Here is a 23,442-nt window from a genome sequence, read left to right on the forward strand (position 1 = left end):
GCCCCAACCAGTCCCAGCAGAAGACTGCCCCTCCCTGAGCCTGGTTCTGCTGGAGGTTTCTTCCTGTTAAAAGGGAGTTTTTCCTTCCCACTGTAGCCAAGTGCTTGCTCACAGGGGGTCGTTTTGACCGTTGGGGTTTACCATAATTATTGTATGGCCTTGCCTTACAATATAAGCGCCTTGGGGCAACTGTTTGTTGTGATTTGGCGCTATATAAAAAATTGATTGATTGATTGATTTGTCTGTCTGTCCGTCTGTCCAGAGTCCAGAGTTCAAATTCACAGGGAACATTCTTGGGACACAGACCTTGGACAGATTCAGAGATGGCTAACCTGGACCTATGTTAAGAGGTTAAAAAGTCACATTCTGTTACGTTTTTTGTTTTGAGCGGCAGGCATACAACCATCAGAGTAGAGCGGCACTGTGATGTCAGTGGCTGCTCTCTCTAAAAACGCTTCATTTATGTATTTATATACATTTTCATTATTTCTCTAAAGGCTAGTGAGAAATAAATACCTAAACTGAAAATGCTGTTTTTCGCACTGCTGTCTGTGCGCACTGCTGTTCGTGTGAACTGCTGTCTGTGCGCACTGCTGTCTGTGCGCACTGCTGTCTGTGCGCACTGCTGTTCGTGTGAACTGCTGTCTGTGCGCACTGCTGTTCGTGTGAACTGCTGTCTGTGCGCACTGCTGTTCGTGTGAACTGCTGTCTGTGTGAACTGCTGTCTGTGCGCACTGCTGTTCGTGTGAACTGCTGTCTGTGTGAACTGTCTGTGCGCACTGCTGTCCGTGCGCACTGCTATCCGTGCGCATCCCACCGGCAGAATGCAGTGTAACTATTCACCGGTGTGGGTAGCGGACTTGGCCGGGATGAAACCTGAGACAGACTAGTGTCTTTTCCAAGGACGAGTCATGGACTCTCGCTTGACGCCACCGTAACCCAGATCAGCACCACAAAAAACAAAGAACCGTTTCAGACGTGAAGTCGTTGTTTGTTCAGCAGGTTTTTTATCAAAGTTATAAACGTGTCTCAGCGAGACTAAAAAATCCTGACGTGTTTCTTTGCTTCAGGAAACAGACGGAATGCCGACAAACCTCAGGAATACTTAGAATTCCTGCTGGGAGTAGGTCAGCGCACACACCCACACACACCACACACGGATAGAAACACAAAGAGAGAGACAGACACCACACAGTAATTTTTTGTAATCACACAGAATAATACTGCATATTTTCTGTGTGAACGTGTTTTGGTGTAAATGCAGAAACATCCAGATCAGACTGTTTGTTATTTGTAGTTTTCTGAGGCGTGAGCTCGACTGAGTGTCGTTCGACTTTAATAATAAAAAAGGGGAGGAGGACAGACAGCAGAGAGCTGAGACACTAAATCACATCGATCATGTCAGTAAACAAGGTCACACGGTTCAAAGGTCATTGCTTTAAGCACTTCCAGACGACATGAATCTGTTTTTAACGTTATTTGTGCATTTTTAAAAATACTCTGTTTTCCAACTCCAGTTTTTCCAGCTCAGCACGTGGACGCAGGTCGGACACACGCAGGCGTGTGCATCAGTGCTGACAGGGCGTGTCCGGGCTGTGACCACACCTCCAGCAGCAGCGATGGTCCAGATGCCACGTCCGGCCATCTGGCGCTCGGTGAACGAGCGGCAGAAAATCAGCTGCAGAAACGAAACGGGTCATCAGAAAACAACAGGAACGCCAACAAGCGCTTTACGGTTCTTACAGACACGCATTTACTGCTGTGTCACTGTGTCTACTACTACAATACTACTACTACATCAACCACTAGACCATCACCTCCCCTATTATATTAACATGTGAAATGTTGTTGCAGTAACAATACACTGAATGTTGTAGTATTACACACAGAGTACAGTAAAGTATGTACGATCAATTGCTACATGTGGATTTATGTGTTAAATAAAAAAAAAAAAATCTGGTTTCTTAAAATAAGCCTTTTTTTAAATGATGCTCTTTAATTTCAAAGTAAAACTATTCTTTCCAACACGATGTAAACCAAGTAAAAATATTGAACGCACTCACCTCGTCGCAGCCGGAGCATCGAGGCCACACCCCCTGGCAGTAGTGTCGGCCACAGAACAGCTTGTGATTGGACCAGAAGTAGACCAGGTCCACCAATCCCTGACCGCAGCCTGAACACGTGAAGCAGGTGGGATGCCACATGGCGTCATGGTAACCGGCCCGCTCAGCGTAAACAACTGGACTCTCCTTAGCAACCGCTGCTTGGCAACCAGTACAGCGCTGCAGGACAGAGACTGGTCTGAGCTGGACTGGACTCAGTCTGGTCTTTACAGTGATCCTTTTTCTTACTTACGTATTCAGTCTGCACAGAGTCGTCCGCACTGTTAGAGGAACCAGTACCGGCGGTACCAGCAGCCGAGCCGCAGTCTTGCTGCTGCTGACTTTCCTTCTCAGTATCATTGCGTTCCTTGTCCTCCTTCAGTGTCCTCTGATTGGCTGCTTCCCTCAAAGCACCGCCCTCACCAGGTAAGGCCACCTCCCCCACTCCCAGCACTTCCTGTTTGTAGTGTTTAACAAACAGCAGCATGGAGGAAATCTGCAGGATGACATCAGGGACAAGAGTCAGTACGGCAAACCCACCACCTGGATCAGAGTCCAGGTCCAGGTGCAGGTCCAGCTTCTTCACTTCCTGGTGACATCATTTATGGGAGGACTTTAAAGTCCGCCCAGTGGATTGCATTCTTACAGTACGTACGATTTAGACCCACATTGAGGTTTGTTTTTTTAAACTTCGAAAATAAAGTCATAACTGCATCTCAAAATGAGCTCTGTGGAGCACTTTGTTAGGTTGTATTTCAGTATAGGTTTTATAAATAAGGACAGACTTCATCTTTTGACCCATCTGCACCACATTATCATTAGTATCAGAACTTTGAAAAGAATATGCAAGAAAATGTGTCCATTTTGGAGGAGGAACCACATGGACTTCGCCTGTAGTTCCAGTGATTAGTAGCTCCCAAAATCACCTCTTTCATGGAGGAGGAGACGGCTGGAACTGGCAGTCTGCAGGGTTATCGCTTCTCATAGAAATACAACTTTATTCTCATAATATTACAAGTTTTTGCTCTTAATATTATGACTTTACTGTCAAAGTCTTAAAAAACTCAACGTGGCCCTAAAATGCTGTCATAGATTAGAGAGTAAAATATGACAAATGATGAGTCCCTTAGTGGGACAAAAGCTGGTTAGAATGAAAAAAAAAAGTGTGGTTATTTTTGCGCAAAATTCAGTTTTAGCACAAAAGTGACCCAAAGCCCATTTTGTGCAAATCAAACAGACAACAAAGATGCCGAGGACAACCACCCCCGAACACCTCCCCTCCCCAAAAATGTTTGATCAATAAAATTAAATCTTTCTGTAGTTTGAGTTTAAATATTTAGTAGCATCACAAAAGTTAATCTTGTTACTGAAAAACATTTTATAAAATGTATAAATTGAAATAAAGGCCGCTATTTAAATAATATTCAAGATTTTATATTTTTTTCAGCATTTTCAAACCAAAGAAAAGCTACAGAAATTTAAAAATGTTTTTAAAAATTAAATGAAAATCTATCTATCAGTCCTAATGTGACACTAAACAGGAAACAATCTTTATATTTATTTAATCTGAGTATAATGATGTCCTGTTGACTTGTGTTTGGTCCCAGCAGGCTACCGTACCTCCTCTTCACTCTTCAGGCTCTGACATTTCATGGGATCCTGATCGTAGACTGGCAGCTGGACGAGGAGCTGCCGGCGCCGTTCCAAAGATCCGGCGGTCCCTGAAATCGGGCGCTGGCCAGCCGGGAGAAGCTCCATGTACCGCACAGCCTGAGGGGACAGACAGACAAGAAGATGTGACCGGTGGCAGCACAGATGGTGTGGTACACTTCCCGAGTCCTGCTGGATCCAGTCCTGTCAGACTGCCCGTTGAAATTGGATTTATTCAATATCTGATTGCTATCGTTTATTGAATCTGGACTCATTGACTGACTGTCCACATTGTATACAAGGTCTGTTAGAAAAGTATCCAACCTTTTTATTTTTTTTTTCAAAAACCATATGGATTTGAATCACGTGTGATTGCATCAGCCAAGCTTGAACCTTCGTGCCATGCGTGAGTTTTTTCACGCCTGTCGGTTGCGTCATTTGCCTGTGAGCAGGCTTTGTGTGAGCAGTGGTCACACAAAGTCGTCAAATTTTATTGAGAATAAATGTCTGAACGATTTGGAGCTTTGCTGCATCAATTTTTTCCAGAAACTGTGAGAGACCTCCAGGTGGACACCATTCGGAAAATTCAAATGGCTTTGAGGGACGGTTTTTGAGGATTACACAGAATAAGGAGTGCTCCAGCCAGTTTAAAGACCGCCCACAGCTGCTGAGAGCGCGCCGCGCTCCAAGCGCCGATCGACAGGCTGAAACAACCAGATCATTTCCAACATGAAGGCTTTGTTGATCCGAGACGTCGTCTGACTTACACAAAAATGGCAGGAGACGTGGAAATCAGTACTTTTTCAGCACATTCCACTGTTACAGGAGTTTTTTCATGGAAAGAGAAGCGGACTGCGCCACCGTGCCACTCATGGCGCGGGACAAAACCACATCCGTGTTGGTCTCACAGGACGGCTTTAGATGGCTGTTGGTGGGTTTTCAGTCGTGTGACTAACCGAGAAATTGTGGATGAGCCTGGACATGCCAGAACATGTCCTGTAAGGCTTCATCACGGCGTTGCTTTGCGCCATGCAGCACCGCCACGACGCACGGAATTCCTCCGCTCCTCTTTCCATGACAAAACCTCCTGTAACAGTGGAATGTGCCGTTCATTTCCAAACTGGACGCTGTGTTTTATCCGGGACGTCCTCTGACTAGCACAGGAATTGCGGAAGGAGTCCCCAGAATACCACCGCTACCACACCGCAAAAGAAAAAAGCCCCTCACACGCAGTACAAAGAGAAACTCCAGGAGTTCAGACGTGATCCTCCTCCAGAGTGAGGGACATCTTCTTCTTCTTTGTCTTTCGGCTGTTCCCGTTAGGGGTCGCCACAGCAGATCAATCGTTTCCATCTCACCCTGTCCTCTGTATCTTCCTCTGTCACACCAACCACCTGCATGTCCTCTCTCAGTACACCCATGAACCTCCTCTTTGGTCTCCCTCTTCTCCTCCTGCCTGGTGGCTCCATCCTCAGCATCCTTCTCCCTATATACCCTGGGTCCCTCCTCTGCACATGTCCAAACCATCTCAATCTCGCCTCTCTGACTTTGTCTCCAAACCGTCCCACCTGAGCTGTCCCTCTGATATGTTCATTCCTAATCTTGTCCATTCTTGTCACTCCCAAAGAGAATATCAACATCTTCAGCTCTGCCTCCTGTCTTTTTGTTAGTGCCACTGTCTCTAAACCATACAACATAGCTGGTCTCACTACTGTTTTGTAAACTTTCCCCTTCACTCTTGCTGATATTCTTCGGTCACAAATCACTCCTGCCACCTTTCTCCACCCACTCCACCCTGCCTGCACTCTCTTCTTCACCTCTCTACCACACTCGCCATTACTTTGAACAGTTGACCCCAAATATTTAAACTCATCTACTTTCACCACTTCTACTCCTTGCAACTGCACTATTCCACTGGGCTCCCTCTCATTCACACATGTACTCAGTCTTGCTTCTACTGACTTTCATTCCCCTTCTCTCCAAAGCATATCTCCACTTCTCCAGACTAGACTCAACTTGCTCTCTACTCTCACTACAGATCACAATGTCATCTGCAAACATCATAGTCCATGGGGACTCCTGTCTGATCTCATCCGTCAACCTGTCCATCACCACTGCAAACAAGAAAGGACTCAGAGCTGATCCTTGGTGTAATCCCACCTCCACCTTGAATGAGTCTGTCATTCCGACTGCGCATCTCACCACTGTCACACTATTCTTGTACATGTCCTGCACTACCCTAACATACTTCTCTGCCACTCCAGACTTCCTCATACAATACCACAATTCTTCTCTTGGCACCCTATCATAAGCTTTTTCTAAGTCCACAAACACACAATGTAACTCTTTCTGTCCTTCTCTGTACTTTTCCAACAGTATTCTCAGAGCAAACATTGCATCTGTAGTGCTCTTTCTCGGCATGAAACCATATTGCTGCTCACAGATCTTCACCTGTTTTCTAAGCCTAGCTTCTACTACTCTTTCCCATAACTTCATGCTGTGGCTGATCAGCTTTATGCCTCTGTAGTTACTGCAGCTCTGCACATCACCCTTGTTCTTGAAAATAGGAACCAGCACACTTCGTCTCCACTCCTCAGGCATGCTCTCACTTTCCGACGAGAGGGGTGGACCACTGCTCACACAAGCCTGCTCACAGGCAAATGACGCAACCGACAGGCGTGAAAAAACTCATGCATGCGCATGAAGGTTCAAGCTTGGCTGATGCAATCACACGTGATTCAAATCCATATGGTTTTTGAAAAAATAAAAGGTCGGATACTTTTCTAAATCAGTGTGGCAATACTGAAATTGAGATTTGGAAAAACGATTTCTTGTGACTTTTACGGTGACTGCAAAGTGCAAAAAATTTTTTACAAACAGCATAACACTTTTCCAAGAAGTCCCAAAAAATTTACAAATGACAGATTCTGATGGAAGGGTCTGTCATTTGGTACGTTCCCAGACTGCTCTCCCAGGTTCCTGATTCCAGTCTGAATAATTGACCCACATGGTTGTTAGTGCCATGATGATAAAGCACAGTAAAGCTAACTTTTACATACCTATGCGACATAGTAACTAGATAAACTAGTTGCTTGTAGTGCCATTATATTAGGTGAGCTTTGCTCAGGGCAAATCCAGACTGGAATATGTTGCCGCTAACGCGCTAGCAGGGATTCCCCTCTGGTCAAACCTTGTAAGCATTGGTCTCGTGTGTATAATTCGGGTGTGCGATTCCTACCAGAAACCATAAATAATTCCATTTTGTTACACACTAGCACGCTAACTTGATTTAATAATAATGCTATCACCTGAACATAATGCATCATGTTGAATAAAGTCTTGCACCTACAATCTGATTTAGATTGCCTCCTGGTGGAAAGAAAGCAGCAAACTGAGATGGCATGAACTAACCATGTGTGTGTGAAGCAGCACTACCTTTAATTGTAACACTGCAACATGCAGTAAAACTGAGCTTTTGGTCGAATGTTTACTCATCTGAATAAATGTGATTCCACATGTGGACCAACAGGGGGCAGTAATCATTCTCACCAATTTCTGGTTGAGGCCCGCTGGTGCCCAGTCGTAAGTCCGTTGTGTTGAATGTCGGTCTTTACGTGAAACCACCGGATTGGTCACAATCATTCGGTTTCTCTTGTACATGCGAAGGCCGCCGCCCCTTTAACCTTGGCGTTCAAATGGGAGCACGGAGAGTCTGCCAGGAGTCGTCCCATTCCCTGGTCGTCTTCGACGTCACACGTGAGGGCGTGGGTCTACAGTATTGCGCCACATGCTGTGCAGGCTTTTCTAGAACACAGGGAGGTGATGGAGAACAGGTGCAGAGAAACATAAACAACCCTAACATATAAACTTTTAAAGGCAGAGAAAATTATTTAAAAATTAAAAATACTCAGTAAAATCTGGCTGCAGTCTAACTGTTCCAACAAGTGACAGACAATCACTTGTTAAAGTTTATAGTCAAAATTACATTTTAAATAATATGTTTTACATGCTTTTCTGTGCTGTTGCTTTAAATGAGAAGGAACTGCTGTTGGCCACACCCTCTATCCAAGGGGAGGAGCACAAGGTTGAGTGTTATTTCAGACGGACATGTTGCACGTTATTTAACATCGCAGTTAGCAAAACAACATCAAAGTATTCATGATCGTAGTCTATCCGCGCACATGTGATAATAATTACTGGTCGATGTATTTTATTGCTATTTATCCTTCTCGCTGAACAAGTTAATAGGTGCATTTTCGGAAACATCTTAGTCAGCAATCCTCTGAATTTCTTAGCATGCAACATACATTTTAGAATAAGCAAAAGCATCCTGATGGCTGACAGAATGAAACGAACCTGTTACGTCCGATAACAAAGCTTCTGAGCTTTCATTGGAAAGTGATGGCTTGGATTTAACAGAGGATGTATAGAGAGGAGATGACACACTTCACCCTGAAACTCTTACTTTCTTTCAGAGTCTGTCTGATTTTGGATCCTAACGTGTGCTGGCACTGCTGTCTGTGTCGCAGGATGCTGTTTTACTGCCGCCATGAATGCCACACATTGAAAGTCTCCACAAAGCTATTTTTACAGGCTACCTGAACACACAGATGGATTTCTTACATCGGAGAAAGTCAGAAGATGTTATTTTCAGCAGACAATGGATTTTCTATCAGTGGTGGGCACAGTTCCACTAATCTGCTAACTGCTATTAGCGGAGCTAACTTTTTCTTAGCGGAGTAGTTTTTCAGCTAATTTTGAAAACCATCAGCGGACCAATTAGCTTCCACCGTCTACTGCCATCTACTGGCAGTAGATGGCAGTGTTCATGGCAGTGTGAGCAGCCACACATTCGCGAAAAGTGATGAAAGACAGAATTTTCAGTTTTCAAATTGCCTTTTTTAACAAATGAAAAAATGACATTTACAAATACAGATTTATTTGTACAACCCACCACACATTTCAGTAACTGTGTATTGTACCGACCAGCCAAACACTGACTTCAGGAAACTAATGTACCCATAATGCAATGCAGCATGTGAGTCTAAACGCTAAAAGCTTGAAAATTAGAGCATTACTTTAAAGCTAAAACATATAGCTGATATTTTCACTTTGTAACACGACAGACGTGATGTTAATTTCAATAACTTGTCGGCAATTAGTTTGTTTAAATTATAACCTTAAGTCAAAACAGTCTGCCTGTGCAAAACTCCAGTGAAATGACTGGAAGGTATGTATGGTGTGAACAGAAATTATCTTTTTTCTTCCCTCCTTCTTCCTTTCTCTGTGGTAGTCAGCTCTCCTCTGCCTGCAGAGGATAGAGCTCTACCATTCATAGCTGTCTGTCTGCTACAAAACAGGTAGCAGACCGGCACTAAAATCTTTGATTTCAGACTTTACAAATGTTTTTAACTGTTAAGCTTTATTCACGATGCCCACAAAAATATGTTAGTGGTCCAAAAGTTATCGTAAATAAATGGATCAGAAGCTAATTGGTCCGCTGATGATTTTCAAAGTTATCTGGAAAGCTAATCCGCTAATAAAAACGTTAGCTTCGATAATTAGCGGAAATGTGCCCACCACTGGAATTAGCGCATTACTTTAAAAGATATGAGCGATATTTTCACTTGTAAAAATCGCAAAGTTACCGTTAATGTTAATAAACTGTTCGGAATTAGTTGTTTATAAGTGAAACCATGAGTGAAAAAGTGCTTTGCGTTTCATGTCTCCTGCCCACGGTCTATGTTGTAGTATGTGGAAAGTAAATGACACCTTTTTGGGGGAGGGGCAGCAGCGGGCAGGGCGCATAAAGGCAGAAGCTCTGGCTTGTTCGTTTGGGGTTTGTGATCGCCTTTGATTTTACTCAGAAGCCTCGGTGGTGCTTAAACTTAAAAAAGACTTATCAGTAGTCAACAGTGTACCAAGTCAGTACTAAAAATTAGCGGTTTATCGGTTTAGCATTATAAAAGATAACTTTTCAGGTATGCAGATTAGTGGTTATTGAGGCTAACGTTTTGGTTAGCTGTGCCCACCACTGGTATCTATCTAATGTACCAGAATCCTGCGAGAACTTGAAGAGCTGACAGCAGACTTAGTGTGCAGGACACTGAGTCTGCTCACAGTAGAGAGCGGCTCCTGTTTGACCGTTGACTGCATCAAATTAACAGTTACACTTAAAAACAAATCATCATAACACAACATCACACTTAATAACTTTGCAATTAATCTGTGGATCCATTCTTATGTTAGCAGCTACATTCCATTCCAGCATGCATTGGGATGTTTTCCTCAAAGCTACGTAAATGCTGTTGGAAACATGAGTACTCAGGAGTACTTTGTTCTTGGAAGTTCTCCGTGTGTACTTTCATCAGCCCCAAGCAGCAATAACTGAGTAGTGCGCTGCGTCCACTGATCAGGTGTAGTTCATGGGATGGGCCGTTCAAGCGCACCTCGGAAATCCTAGTGCTGAATAAAATAGACTTTCAGACAGTTGCATACTTAGAAACCAGTCATGGAAGTGCACAAAGTAATCCTGGTGTATCACTGGATGGCCACTAACAGCCTAAATCTAAATTGTTATGATTTTGATGCAACATGTCCTTTAAACCCTACCAACTCCCTCTTGGGGGGGGTATCAACCCTATGAAGTGGCATAAAAAAAAAAAAAAATCACGTTACAACAAACTGGCTAAAAACAAACAAACGATGCAGAAAAATAAAAGTTCTGCAAATCCAACAGAAAAATATTGGTGTCGAAGACAAAATAAGGATCAATTCTGGGCAGGACAGGACAGGATAATAATAACTAAATTAGATAGAACTTTACTGATCCCTTGGGAAGACTCACTCAGTGAAATTGAATAATGCATTCATCTGTCCTTTTTCTAGATTTAAATGGAACTCGGTCAGCGGGTCGTCCTGCCGGTGACCTTATCAACTGTTTGCTGAATGTTTATTGTTATTAGATTGTTTTTGTTTACATGGCACAGAAACAAAAATACAAACAGGACATGAACGTGAGATTAATGAGATGAATGTGTGAGGCGGTGCTGTGGTCTGGTTTAATTATCATACATGTTTTCTGGAACCAATTCCAAATAGAAAAAAAAGAACTTATTGATCAATCATTTTCACCAAAATTCAGTCTGAAACCAACTTATCAGACTGGGATGACCATGTCCACAGTATGTTGGGGCAAATTTGTATAAAGGGGCGGAGTCTAATAATGTAAGCCACAGCTGAAGGCTGCGCGTTGATGAGTACCGGTGTCGCCAACTGAACAGTCCCCCTAAAAATCGGTCCACCCTGCCTTCACTGCGCATGCGTCATCAGCCGTGGTTCACCTTGTTTCTGCTTCAAACTGCCTCCAGTCATCATCTGTCTCAGCAACAGAAATCTGAAGCTTTTGTACAACAATCATTTCCACAGAAATTCATGATTATTTCATCATAAAAGACGGAGGAAGCGATCAGAGTGCTGTGGCTACATGAGCTGCTAAATGATGCGTTCACTGAGAGTCGGTCATTTCAAAGTGTCACCAAGTGTCTCGTTTCTGCTTAAAACTGACTTTAGAATGATTTAAGAGGTCTTACTTTGTCATCTGATGGTTAATAATTACATTAATCCATTTGATCGCTTTGGGTGAAGAGACTCGGTCTCAGACGTGCTGCCGAGGTCTGAAATGATGCATGTGCAGTGGAGGCAGGGTGGGCCAATTTTAGAGGGGGGACTGTTTGGTCTGCGACACCAGGTTAGTTTTCAGGAGGACAGAATGAGGAAAGAGCAGAAGGTGGTGAGGAGTTGGTACCTCCAGGAATGTGGCTGGAATCCAGAACAACTCTTCTTACAAAGCAGACACGCCCCTCCTCCTGCTCCTCCTCCTCCCTCTTGTGGCATCATCTGAGTAGGAAAAAACCTTAGACATTTAAAACTGCCATGAATCTTACAATAAAACAAACAGCAGGTCTGGAAAAAAAACAAGTCCTTTCTGCACCTGTTGCCCGGAGCGTGCCTCCTGCCCTTTGGGTGGGTGTGTCCAGAGTCTACATATGGACTTCCTCTACATATGTCACAGAAGTAAATAACACAGATGCAAAAACTGTTTTTAAAAACTAATGACGAGGCCTCCTGACCACTAGAGGGCAACATTACCTTCAGTCCTCAAATTACTACAGGCTACATTTAGCATTAGCAGGTCCACGTTTGTATTAATTGTCTTGCAGCAAAACAATTTTCTCCTTCAACATCGTCCCGTGTGGTTACGATGATGAAAAAAGAGCTCTTAGCCAATCAGCACGTGAGGTTCAGATTAAGGAGTCAAGGGATCCGTTGCTGCTTCACAGTCCAAAAAACCTGCATGGATCCCATGACAAAACAACCCGAGTCTGGGGAGCAATGTGACCAGATCCAGTGAGTTGGGGCTGGCGGAAGGATCACCTGAGATGGAAGTGATCCTTCAGCCATACCCCAGACTCAGGATGTTTTGTTTTTATACCTCAGGAAATTACTGTATTTTAAAAAAAATGATATGTTAAACAAGATTAATCATCTTTAAAAACATTTTGTTTTGTAAGTAGATGACAAATTCATATTAAGCGCCAACCGGAAATAGTGCGTACGGCCAACAAAGATGGCCGAAGGAAAATAGTTCCACACAACATGGATCCGCTACAACGGATACAAAGGTACTGGATCCATTACAAATCTAGTGGATCCACATAACATTGAGGTATAAAGACCCTCTTTTTAGAACACAGCAGCTGAGTGATCAAAATTAGACAGAATCACAATATGACAACTTCCAGAAATGTGCAAAGCTGTTGTGCAAATATGGAAGCGGGCAGAATTTTTTTTTTTTTTTGTCCAATTGACAGACTCATTGTGCAAATTTCACCATTTCCTCTCACCTGAGACGTTCAACTGAAGGTGATGTACAAGGTCGCTAGGCAACAGAGCCATCAGCTGACAGCTGCATTCCAATTCCAGAAAGACACAGTGCACTTCCAGAAGTTGCAGTGGATTTCAGAAACAAAAAAGACTTCCTATGTGGTCGACTTTCTGATATTACAGAACATATTTTCTATCATTAAAATGCTGAAGCTGTTTTAGTGTTTTCTTCTGCAAACGTTTTCTTTGTTCTGCTGAGTTTGAGGTTGAATATAGCGCCTCCTAAAGGACGCCGGACGCCTTTAGGAGGCGCTATATTCAAGCATCAGTAATTACTGAGAGCCGGCACTTAAAACTACAATCGGAAACTAAACGCTGCTGTGAGAAAACAAATCTGGTTGCTGTGGAAACGGGGCGGGACGTCCTGCTCACCGCAACCCTTGTGGGCGGGGCTTCGGGTCTTGCTCAAAGGCATACAGATACAGACATGAGCCCTTATGATGTCACAATGAATATTTTAAGATGACCAAGTCCTGTGAAGTTGCTTTAACCAGAAAAAAAAAAAAAAAAAAAACACATACTGACGTCTTAGACAACATGCACGTGTGTGTGTGTGTCCGTGCACGTTTGATTTTCATCATCAGTCTTGTGTTTAGGTGTGAGGTGGTCGGGGAGTTCATGTGCATTTTTTGGCAGGAAACCTGATCCCAGTTCAGCTCCGGCGGCCTGCTGCCGTCCGTCCGTCAGCGCGCATCAACACGCTCGCGTTATGGACATGATGTCAGAGGCGTAAACACTCACTTCCTGTCAATCATCTATCTGTCTTTGTTAGGAGCTTCCTGTCAGCTCATCGGCAGCCGTTTGACCTTCAGGGCTACGATGAAAAAGGGAGGGGCTCGTGTTCTGATTGGTCAGCTGTGCCGTCAGTACGATGGTGTTCCAGACTTGTGTATAACTTTAGTGAAAATATTTTTTCCTTTCTTGAAATAAAAGGAAAGAAAGAGGAAAAAAAAAAGACAATCAGAAATCTGTTGCTTGTGACCTCACATGACCCCTTCTTCTGTGTCTCCTCAGTCCCTGTCCAAATACTTGTGAACCCAAAAGTGAGTTTCTCCTTCACACAGTCGACTCGGTGGGTTCACGTTGGTCTGACACATTCCCACCTTATCCAAAGGCTAAATATAGAGCCGCGCACAGCGGCAACGCTGTTCTCAGCACAACCTTCAGCTTTTGCACATTTATTCTGTTTTATTTGCACGCAGCTCCTCCTAAAACACCGGATTCTACAACTCCGTTTTTACAGTCACACACTTACATTCCAAATACATTCACTGTGGAATTACTTCATTTCCAGGTACAATTTTGTATCTTGTGCATTTTTTATAGTTTCTATTTTCATGAAATAGTAATGTTACGTATAAAGACATTATGGAAAGAATAAGATCACAGATACAAATGGTGGAAATGAGATTCCTCCTCCGTGTATCTGGACTTACACTCAGATGGGGTCAGAAGCTTGACAATCCCGGAGGGACTCAGAGTAGAGCCGCTGCTTCTTCAAATGGAGGAGCCAGATGAGGTGTTTCAGACACCTGGTGAGGATGCCCCCTGGTGGTCTCCATAGGGAGATCTTCCAGCCACATCCAACTGGGAGGAGGTCCTGGGGAAGATCCAGGACAGTGGGAAGGATTCTATCTCCCAGCCGGATTGGGAACGCCTCAGATCCCCCAAGAAGAGTTAGAGGACTTAGCTGAGGATAGGGAAGTGTGGGATGAGCTGCTTGGCTTACGGTCACTGTGACCTGAGTAAACTTTAACTTGCTGAGTCATGTTTGTTAAGAACTGACTAATGATCAAGGAGCCAATGTTCAGGTTTAAGTCTCCACGTTTACAGACGCAGCTGCAGAACAAAAACCAAAATCCTCCAGTGAGCAGAAGTCGTCGTCCTCGACAGCTTTAGAATCCAGTGACTAATGCAGAGGGTTGAGTTTTTAGTGAGGACGCCACATTCTTAAAGCCTCCAGAACCACTGAGGCGGAGCCACTGGTCTGAAACCAGTACTTTCACTTGGCCGGGTTTCCTCGGGACAGGGCGGATTCCGGAGCTTTTTCAGAGAGCTGGGAGCTTGTGAATGTCTGGAATACAAGAGGCCATGCTGGCATTTGTAAAAGGTAAAGTCAAACCCCGTCAGGCCCTGCAGCTGTCCTCAGGGAGACGAGGTGTCTGAGACCTCAGAGTGGATCAGGAACCCAGCTGCTGGAAAAACCTCCGCCTCAAATCCAAGAGCAAAAGGATTTAAGTTATTGGACATTTTAAGGTCGTGTGAAGCGATGAGGTGTTTCTGAGCCAGGCTGAGGTCTGGAGAGAGATCTTTTGTTGTTGTTGCCTCAGTGTCTCCATCCAGGAGACGGAACAATCGGCTCTACAGAACACTCAGCTCTGGTCCTCACACACACACACACACACACACACACACACACACACACACACACACACACACACACACACACACACACACACACACACACACACACACACACACACACACACACACACACACACACAGTGTCTTCCTGATGCCAATTGTCTCTCTGCTCGTGTTTGTATGTGTGTGTGGGGGGGGGGGTGCACAGCATCCACCATGACAAACCAGGTCTCTGTGAGACCCAGAATTCTAGAGTTCTGTTGGGCTCCAGCCCCCCGTGAACTTTAACTGGAAGGCTGAGAAAACTGCTGGTGGATGGTTTGGTTCCCTCCGTTATGGAGGTTGTGTTTCCACGCCACCTGTTCACGGATGGACCCCGATCCTGATCCTTGGGGGAGGTATGCGCTTTGCTGGGTGCACTGCGAGCAGGTCTTTGGCCTCGCGTGTGCAGGATATTTCCGGGGTGCTGATGGAGGATTTCCCGGCTCTGCAGGATGAGGGAGGCCGGCCGTATGACAGGTGTCTCTGATCCGTGAGGTTATCTGTCTCCAGTGCGAATTACCGGAGGACACAAACGCTGCACGGCTGCCACAACAAACAACAGGATGGATCAGGTTCTCCGGGTGAAGGATTACCTTCAGAGACTGAATTAGAAGTCACAAAGTCAGGTTTGGACAAACTGCTTTCAGAAGCGCTCCCAAACATGCCGGGCTGGAAGGAACCAGAACCCAGAGGGAATCTGAGGCACTCAAAAGTGGCATCATGACCTGGCCTGGAGTCTGATGTGCTGCCATGTGAGATGAACGCCTGCCCGGGTCATCTCTGGACCAAAGTCCAACCACCAAATTAGAGAGAGATACCGAACTAATTAAGGAGATTTTCATGAAGTCCACCGGTGGAAGCAAACACAAACAACTTTTTTTTTTTTTTTTAAGAAGCTCAAAAAAATTACTATGTAAATATACTATATAAATTTAGAATATCATGGGAAAAGAAACAATTAGAAATTTGTTGTGGGGGGGGGGGGAGTCCTCAAAAAATTAGAATATTGTGGGGAAAAAAAATAAAAATAAATAAAATAGAACATTGTGGAAGATGTTCTACATTTTTGTAAGTTGAGGTAAATTTCACACGTTAGTTAACAGCCAATAGTTTCTTTGTCACCCCCCCAAAAGTGTCTGATAAACCCTTCAAGCACATCAGATTATTGCACACCTGTGTAATAATCATGCTGTCTAATCAGCATCTTGAGGTGCTGCACCTGTCAGGTGGGATGGATCATCTCAGCAAAGGAGAAGTGCTGACAGATTTGTGAACAATATTTGAGAGAAATAGCACTTTAGTGTGCATCAAAAATGTTTTAGATGTTTGAGTTCAGCTCATGAAAAATGGGAACAAAAACAAGTGTTGCATTTATATTTTTGTTCAGTGTGTGTCCATACACATACATACACACACACACACCAGTGGTGCACACAGCGAACCATAGCTTCAATAGCCGCTAATCCACAAACTGAAAAGTTTACATTCATAAACACAAAACTGATAAACTGCAATAAATAAATAAAAATATATAAAAAAAAAAATTCAGAAGTTACAGCTAAATTCTAACTTTTAGTACTGACTCGGTACACTGTCGATTGCTAATAAGCCAATTTTGAGTTTAAGCACCACCAAGGCTTCTGAGTAAAATCAAAGAGGATCACAAACCCCAAATGAACAAAGAGCCAGAGCTTCTGTCTTAATGCACCCTGCCCGCTGCTGGAAGGAAGAGTCATTTACTTTCCACATGCAACGACACAGACATGTGGCAGGAGACATGAAAAGCAACACACCTTTCACTCATGGTTTCATTTATAAACAAAACTAATTCCAAAGTCCGAAGAAATGTGCTAATTCTGAAGGTTTGGGCGTTAACCAACACGCACCAAAAGACATTATGGGAAATGAGTCTCCTCTAAATCACTGGTTGGTTGGTGTATTTATTTGTAAAAACCAGCATGCAAGTTACTGTAACGTGTGTGTTGGTTTTTATGAATAATTGTGTATTTGTAAATATGTCATTTTTTTCAATTTGTAAAAAAAAAAAAAAAGCATTTGCAAAACTGAAAATTCTGTTTGTGAAGTGTGATTCAGTGCAACAAATAACAACCGATCACACGTTGGTCACTATTCACACTCTCACCCAGTAGATGGCAGTGTTCTATGCATTTTGATGGGGGGGGGGGGGATTGACTGCAGATTTGTAACATTTAGGAACATATCCTGAGGTTAATGAAGATTAATAATTTCCAGCACAGTCGGACCAAGAGTGGACCACAGGTCCTTAAACAGTTTTGTTGGTATAGGATCAAATAAACAGGTTGTGCTTTTTGTAGATGTTACGAGTTTCGTCAGCACGCCTAGTGAGATACTATCAAATTCTGTAAATCTAGGTAATACCTCAGTAATTGCACCCACCTCAATAGTGTAGTGGCTGGGTAAAGGCATGGTGGGATATGTTTAACCTAATGTCTTTATTTTCTTCTTGAAGCAATCTAAAAAAAATCTTGGGCTGTAAAAGGAAAACTAAAGAAAAGAAAACTAACAGCTTCTGTGAGAGCCAGAATTCTTGCTGGTTGGTAGGTGATCGAATACTTATGTCATGTCATTCTTTCTTTTTTTTAGATTCTGTCTCTGACAGTTGAAGTGAACCTATGATAAAAATCACAGACCTCTTCATTCTTTGTAGGTGGGAAAACTTGCAAAATCGACAGTGGCTCAAATAGTTATTTGCCTCACTGTATATGTGTGTGTGTATGTGTGTGTGTGTGATGAGTGGAATAACACACTTTATTCATGTTCATGCTTGTCCTTGAATATCTCAAATTCCAGAAGAGATACGACAACAGATGAAGTATCAAAGTGTCTCCTCCAGTAAGCATAGAAAGGAAGTTTGAGCATAAATGTCATATTGAGCCCCCCCCCCCCCCCCCCAAAAAGGTAAAAAGTTGGTTTGCGGTTGATTGAGACCCAGTGTCCTCGACCGAACAGTTCCCCCTAAAAACCGGTCCGCCCTGCCTTCACGGCGCATGAAGTCATTTCTGAGCGTCAGCAGCGATTCACTGATTATCATCTTGTTTCTGCTTCAAATTGCCTCCAGTCATCATCTGTCTCAGCCACAGATATCTGAAGCTTTTCTACAACAATCAGTTCCACATAAATTCAGCATTATTTCATCATAAAAGACGGAGGAAGTGATTAGACCGCCGCGGCTACATGAGCTGCTAGCTGATGCGTTCACTGCGTGTCGGTCATTTCAAAGCGTCACCAAGTATCGCCTCGTTTCTGCTTAAAACTGACTTTAGAATAATTTAAGAGGTTTTACTTTGTCATCTGATGGTTAATAATCACGTTAATCCATTTGATCGCTTTGGGTGAAGAGACTCAGACGAGCTGCTGAGATCCAAAATAACGCATGTGCACTGGAAGCAGGGCAGATCAATTTTTAGGGGGGGACCGTTCACCCTGCGACACCAGTCTGTACTCCGGTACCCCGAATTAGAGTCAGACCACCCCCCACCCCAGTTATCAGTGTTAATCCACAGTTGACGCCCAGTTTGATGTTCCAGAGACATCAAAGTTTTAGAAAAATACAGCCAAGTCAAGTTGGGGCGTCTCCAAGGACCATAACTAGTCCACAGACTACGATCAGTCACCAGGGTGTGACAGCAGTGATGATGTGCCGACGAGTCGGCGATCGCTCCACCTGAACCGTCTCTGCATGACCATTAATGACGCGACTGCTGACTAACTGATGGTCACAAAGAGATGAAAGGCCGTGGTCGCGGGCGTGTCGTGGTCACCACAAAACAAATGGATGGTTGGTTTCCCCCTCCCTCCAGAATCTGCTTGAAATGTATCAAATTACTTTTTCCATCACTGCACTCGACTGTAAAGAAAACTCAGTGTCCCTTCAGCGTTCTCGTGTCATATGGTAAATGGTAAATGGACTGCATTTATATAGCGCTTTTCCATCTGCATCAGACGCTCAAAGCACTTTACAATAATGCCTCACATTCACCCCGATGTCAGGGTGCTGCCATACAAGGCGCTCACTACACATCGGGAGCAATAGGGGATTAAAGACCTTGCCCAAGGGCCCTTAGTGATTTTCCAGTCAGGCGGGAATTTGAACCCAGGATCTTCTGGTCTCAAGCCCAACACCTTAACCACTAGACCATCACCTCCCCCATATGACCGTTTCCATGGCAACATTTTTGATCCGCATTGTTTTGTAAAGAGTGTGGAAGGAGAAGTGGACTAACAGAGTGCAGACATCTGCTCCCTCTGATGACCTCACACCAAACAACAAGCAGAGGCTTTAAACCTGAGCTCTCTGTGACATCATCAAGCAGGGGGAGGTGACAGAACTTTGATGAATGACAATATCATTTATTGACAGAAAAAAAAAAAACTGGCAGATGAACTTAAATGTTGAGGATAACAAGAAAGTCAAACAGCGTATTTAGCTTGCAGTCCTGAAATAAATTTTCTGGAATACAAGTTGAATTTTTTTTTTTTTTTTTTGTGAGACCTGTGACTTATTGTTGGGAAAGTGTCGTAACACGGACCCACACCAGGGGGCGCAAATGAACGGACAATGGATAAGAAAAGGAGTAACAATTTAATGTTGTGAAAGAACACAACGGAATACAAACAAGAATAATAATGCCAATTATACACAGGAGGACTGTGGGCAGGCTTGAAGATAGGAGACCTCGGATGAACGAAGAGCCGGGGCCCACACCGCTTCCACCACCAACGGCCTGAAGAACACCGAAGCCGCCAAGCCCTGAGTCCCCAGGTGGTCTCTGTCCTCCGTTGTCGGCCCTGGTACTGCTGGCAGACAAGAAACAGAAGGTGGTGAGTGTGAGTCCTCACACCCAGCAACCTTTACAATTAATTCCTCCGGGAGGGATAACCTCCACCTCCAGGTACGTCTTCACTCGTGCAGCTCCCGTTTGTCCCTCTTCTGGGTCTTCACGGGCATGCGACTGCACACAGAACAATATTAGATAATCAGTAATCACAGCAGAGAAGATTACCTCTAGTCGTAGAAGATTTCTCGGCGAGGAGGTGGAGTTGCCGTCCGGCCTTTATGGTGATGGTGATGAGATGAATGAGTGACAGCTGGTGCTGAGGATGAGTGACAGCTGTCACTCCCAGTGGCTCTGGCGCCCTCTTGTGCTTGAAGCCCGCACTCCAAGCAGGGCGCCATCTGGTGGTGGTGGGCCAGCAGTACCTCCTCTTCAGCGGCCCACACAACACTTATACTCCGATGTGACTTATATACTGAAAGGAAAGGGGGGAAAAAAATCCACCACCACATTTGTAATCAACAATGACAAGTAATTAAGACTTTTCCAGGAATCAAAGCAACAAAATAAACTAATAATAAAAGAATAAATGACAAAACACTACAAGACAGGACAAAAACCCAAATTAAAGAACCGATAATACAGAAAAAAGGCACCACGTACTGTTTATTTCAGCACAACTTATATGCTAAAAAATATTGTAAATATTATATTAAAATTGTAAAATTAACAACAAAAAGAACAAATGAGACAAATACAAGTTAAAAACACAAGATGATGCCAACCTGAGAATAAATAACGGTTTTAACGCTTGGTGAAATATAAAAATCCTGTTTCATAATTTGGAAACCGTCACTGCTGAAGTGATTTTTGTCCGATCACATTGAAGCACTTTGACTCTTTAATCTTTTGGGAGCCTCTGTGTCTTTTGGTCGTGATCCATCAGAGGAATGGGAACAAAGCTTTATGATGTCAGAAGGCTGGTTCTATGATCAAAGATGAAAGGTAAAGTTCTGGCTGGTTTAACTCCTCCTGGAGCCAGGAGGAGTTAAACCAGCCCGTAAATATCATGTGGGTTGTTTAAGAAAAACCTTCATATTAAAAACATATCATATTAAAAACAGTTAATTTTTTATAATTGTGTAAAAAAAAGAATAATAATAGTGCTGAATTCAAAACTGTGACCAAACTCTCCAGACCTGCATTTTAGAGGAAACGTCATGCCACACAAAGTGACCTTTGACCTCATGCCTGAGCTCTCGTCGTGTAAAGGTTCGTGTCCTACCTGATCCATGCCTGAGCTCAAGTCCGGGGGCTTTGACACCTCGCCTCAGTCCATCTGTGCCGCTCCAGAACAATGAGGCTTTAAATTCCTCCCGATGACCACGTTTCCTCTGGGCCCGCCCCCGTTTCCTCGGGGCCCGCCCACCAGCACAGCCTGTGAGTTAACCGTCTAGACTTCCAGTCTGGTGACTGACTGAGGTTGAGGTGAAAAAACCTTCCTGCTCTTGTTTTGGTGCTGGTGAGTCCGTTTGCTCCTCACGCCGTCACTCAGCGTTCAAACCATGCCGCTGGACGGAGGAAGAACTGTTTGTTTTCTGAAGAGAAAAAGCCTCTAGAGACTCGGCTCAGCCAATCACAGCGTCTCCTCTTCCTCCTCCTCTCAGCCAATCACAGTGCCGCCTCCTCCTCCTCCTCCTCTCAGTCCGCGGTGCTAATCTGAGTCAGACGGGCCTGAAACCGTCCAACAGAACCAAGAACAGAAAAAAACTCAGACTTTCAGTGTATGAGGACACTGATGGGGTTTCACCTGCAGGGGGCAGGTGACACTTGCATAGTTCATGAAGAACTGAAAAGGGCTCCTGGTCAAACTAAACACACTCCCGGTCTTAACTGCAACTTTGGTAACAGACTTGGAAAATGACAGCTTATCAGGAACTAATACCTCGAAACCTCTTCCTCACTTTAGGTATCTGTTGCCTTCTCATTCATATTGTAGGAGTTTTTACGACGAGTATGCACCATTATGCGAGGCCATCGGGTATTGCAGTCTATTTGTATCCTCTTGCTCTTGCTTGCCTCTACTGGTGGTTGGCTCTCACTGCGGTATTGTATCACTTCCTGTTCCGGAGCACAGCGGTGTTTTTCTGTATCTGTTAGCTGTTTAATCTGCGCAGTTAGATTGATCTAGTTATCTAGATTACGATTTGTTTCCCAGTGTAATCTTTACGTGCCTTAACTAAAGCACTCCTTCTGCTGAATCACCTCTAAATTATTTACACATTATTCACTTTGTGTGTTTTTAGGAATCCGCTAGCTTAGCGTAGCTACTAGCTCTTAGCCGATTTAGCATGGCGGCTTCTCCTGTCTCTCCCGCACTTTTCTGCTCTGGGTGTGAAATGTTTAGTTATTCCTCGGCCTCCTTTAGCAGTAACGGTACTTGTAATAAGTGTAGCTTATTCGTAGCTTTGGAGGCCAGGCTGGGCGAATTGGAGACTCGGCTCCGCACCGTGGAAAATTCTACAGCTAGCCAGGCCCCTGTAGTCGGTGCGGACCAAGGTAGCTTAGCCACCGTTAGTTCCCCTCTGGCAGATCCTGAGCAGCCGGGAAAGCAGGCTGACTGGGTGACTGTGAGGAGGAAGCGTAGTTCTAAACAGAAGCCCCGTGTACACCGCCAACCCGTTCACATCTCTAACCGTTTTTCCCCACTCGACGACACACCCGCCGAGGATCAAACTCTGGTTATTGGCGACTCTGTTTTGAGAAATGTGAAGTTAGCGACACCAGCAACCATAGTCAATTGTCTTCCGGGGGCCAGAGCAGGCGACATTGAAGGAAATTTGAAACTGCTGGCTAAGGCTAAGTGTAAATTTGGTAAGATTGTAATTCACGTCGGCAGTAATGACACCCGGTTACGCCAATCGGAGGTCACTAAAATTAACATTAAATCGGTGTGTAACTTTGCAAAAACAATGTCGGACTCTGTAGTTTTCTCTGGGCCCCTCCCCAATCAGACCGGGAGTGACATGTTTAGCCGCATGTTCTCCTTGAATTGCTGGCTGTCTGAGTGGTGTCCAAAAAATGAGGTGGGCTTCATAGATAATTGGCAAAGCTTCTGGGGAAAACCTGGTCTTGTTAGGAGAGACGGCATCCATCCCACTTTGGATGGAGCAGCTCTCATTTCTAGAAATCTGGCCAATTTTCTTAAATCCTCCAAACCGTGACTATCCAGGGTTGGGACCAGGAAGCAGAGTTGTAGTCTTACACACCTCTCTGCAGCTTCTCTCCCCCTGCCATCCCCTCATTACCCCATCCCCGTAGAGACGGTGCCTGCTCCCAGACTACCAATAACCAGCAAAAATCTATTTAAGCATAAAAATTCAAAAAGAAAAAATAATATAGCACCTTCAACTGCACCACAGACTAAAACAGTTAAATGTGGTCTATTAAACATTAGGTCTCTCTCTTCTAAGTCCCTGTTGGTAAATGATATAATAATTGATCAACATATTGATTTATTC

At 44.1% G+C, this 23,442-nt stretch overlaps 1 pseudogene; it reads right to left on the reverse strand.

The window, feature by feature from the left end:
• Window positions 1-1,328: 1,328 nt before the first annotated feature.
• On the reverse strand, window positions 1,329-21,503 carry LOC117505469 (annotated as a pseudogene).
• Window positions 21,504-23,442: the final 1,939 nt, after the last annotated feature.

The sequence above is a fragment of the Thalassophryne amazonica genome, chromosome 3, assembly GCF_902500255.1.
Source record: "Thalassophryne amazonica chromosome 3, fThaAma1.1, whole genome shotgun sequence".
Taxonomy (NCBI): domain Eukaryota; kingdom Metazoa; phylum Chordata; class Actinopteri; order Batrachoidiformes; family Batrachoididae; genus Thalassophryne; species Thalassophryne amazonica.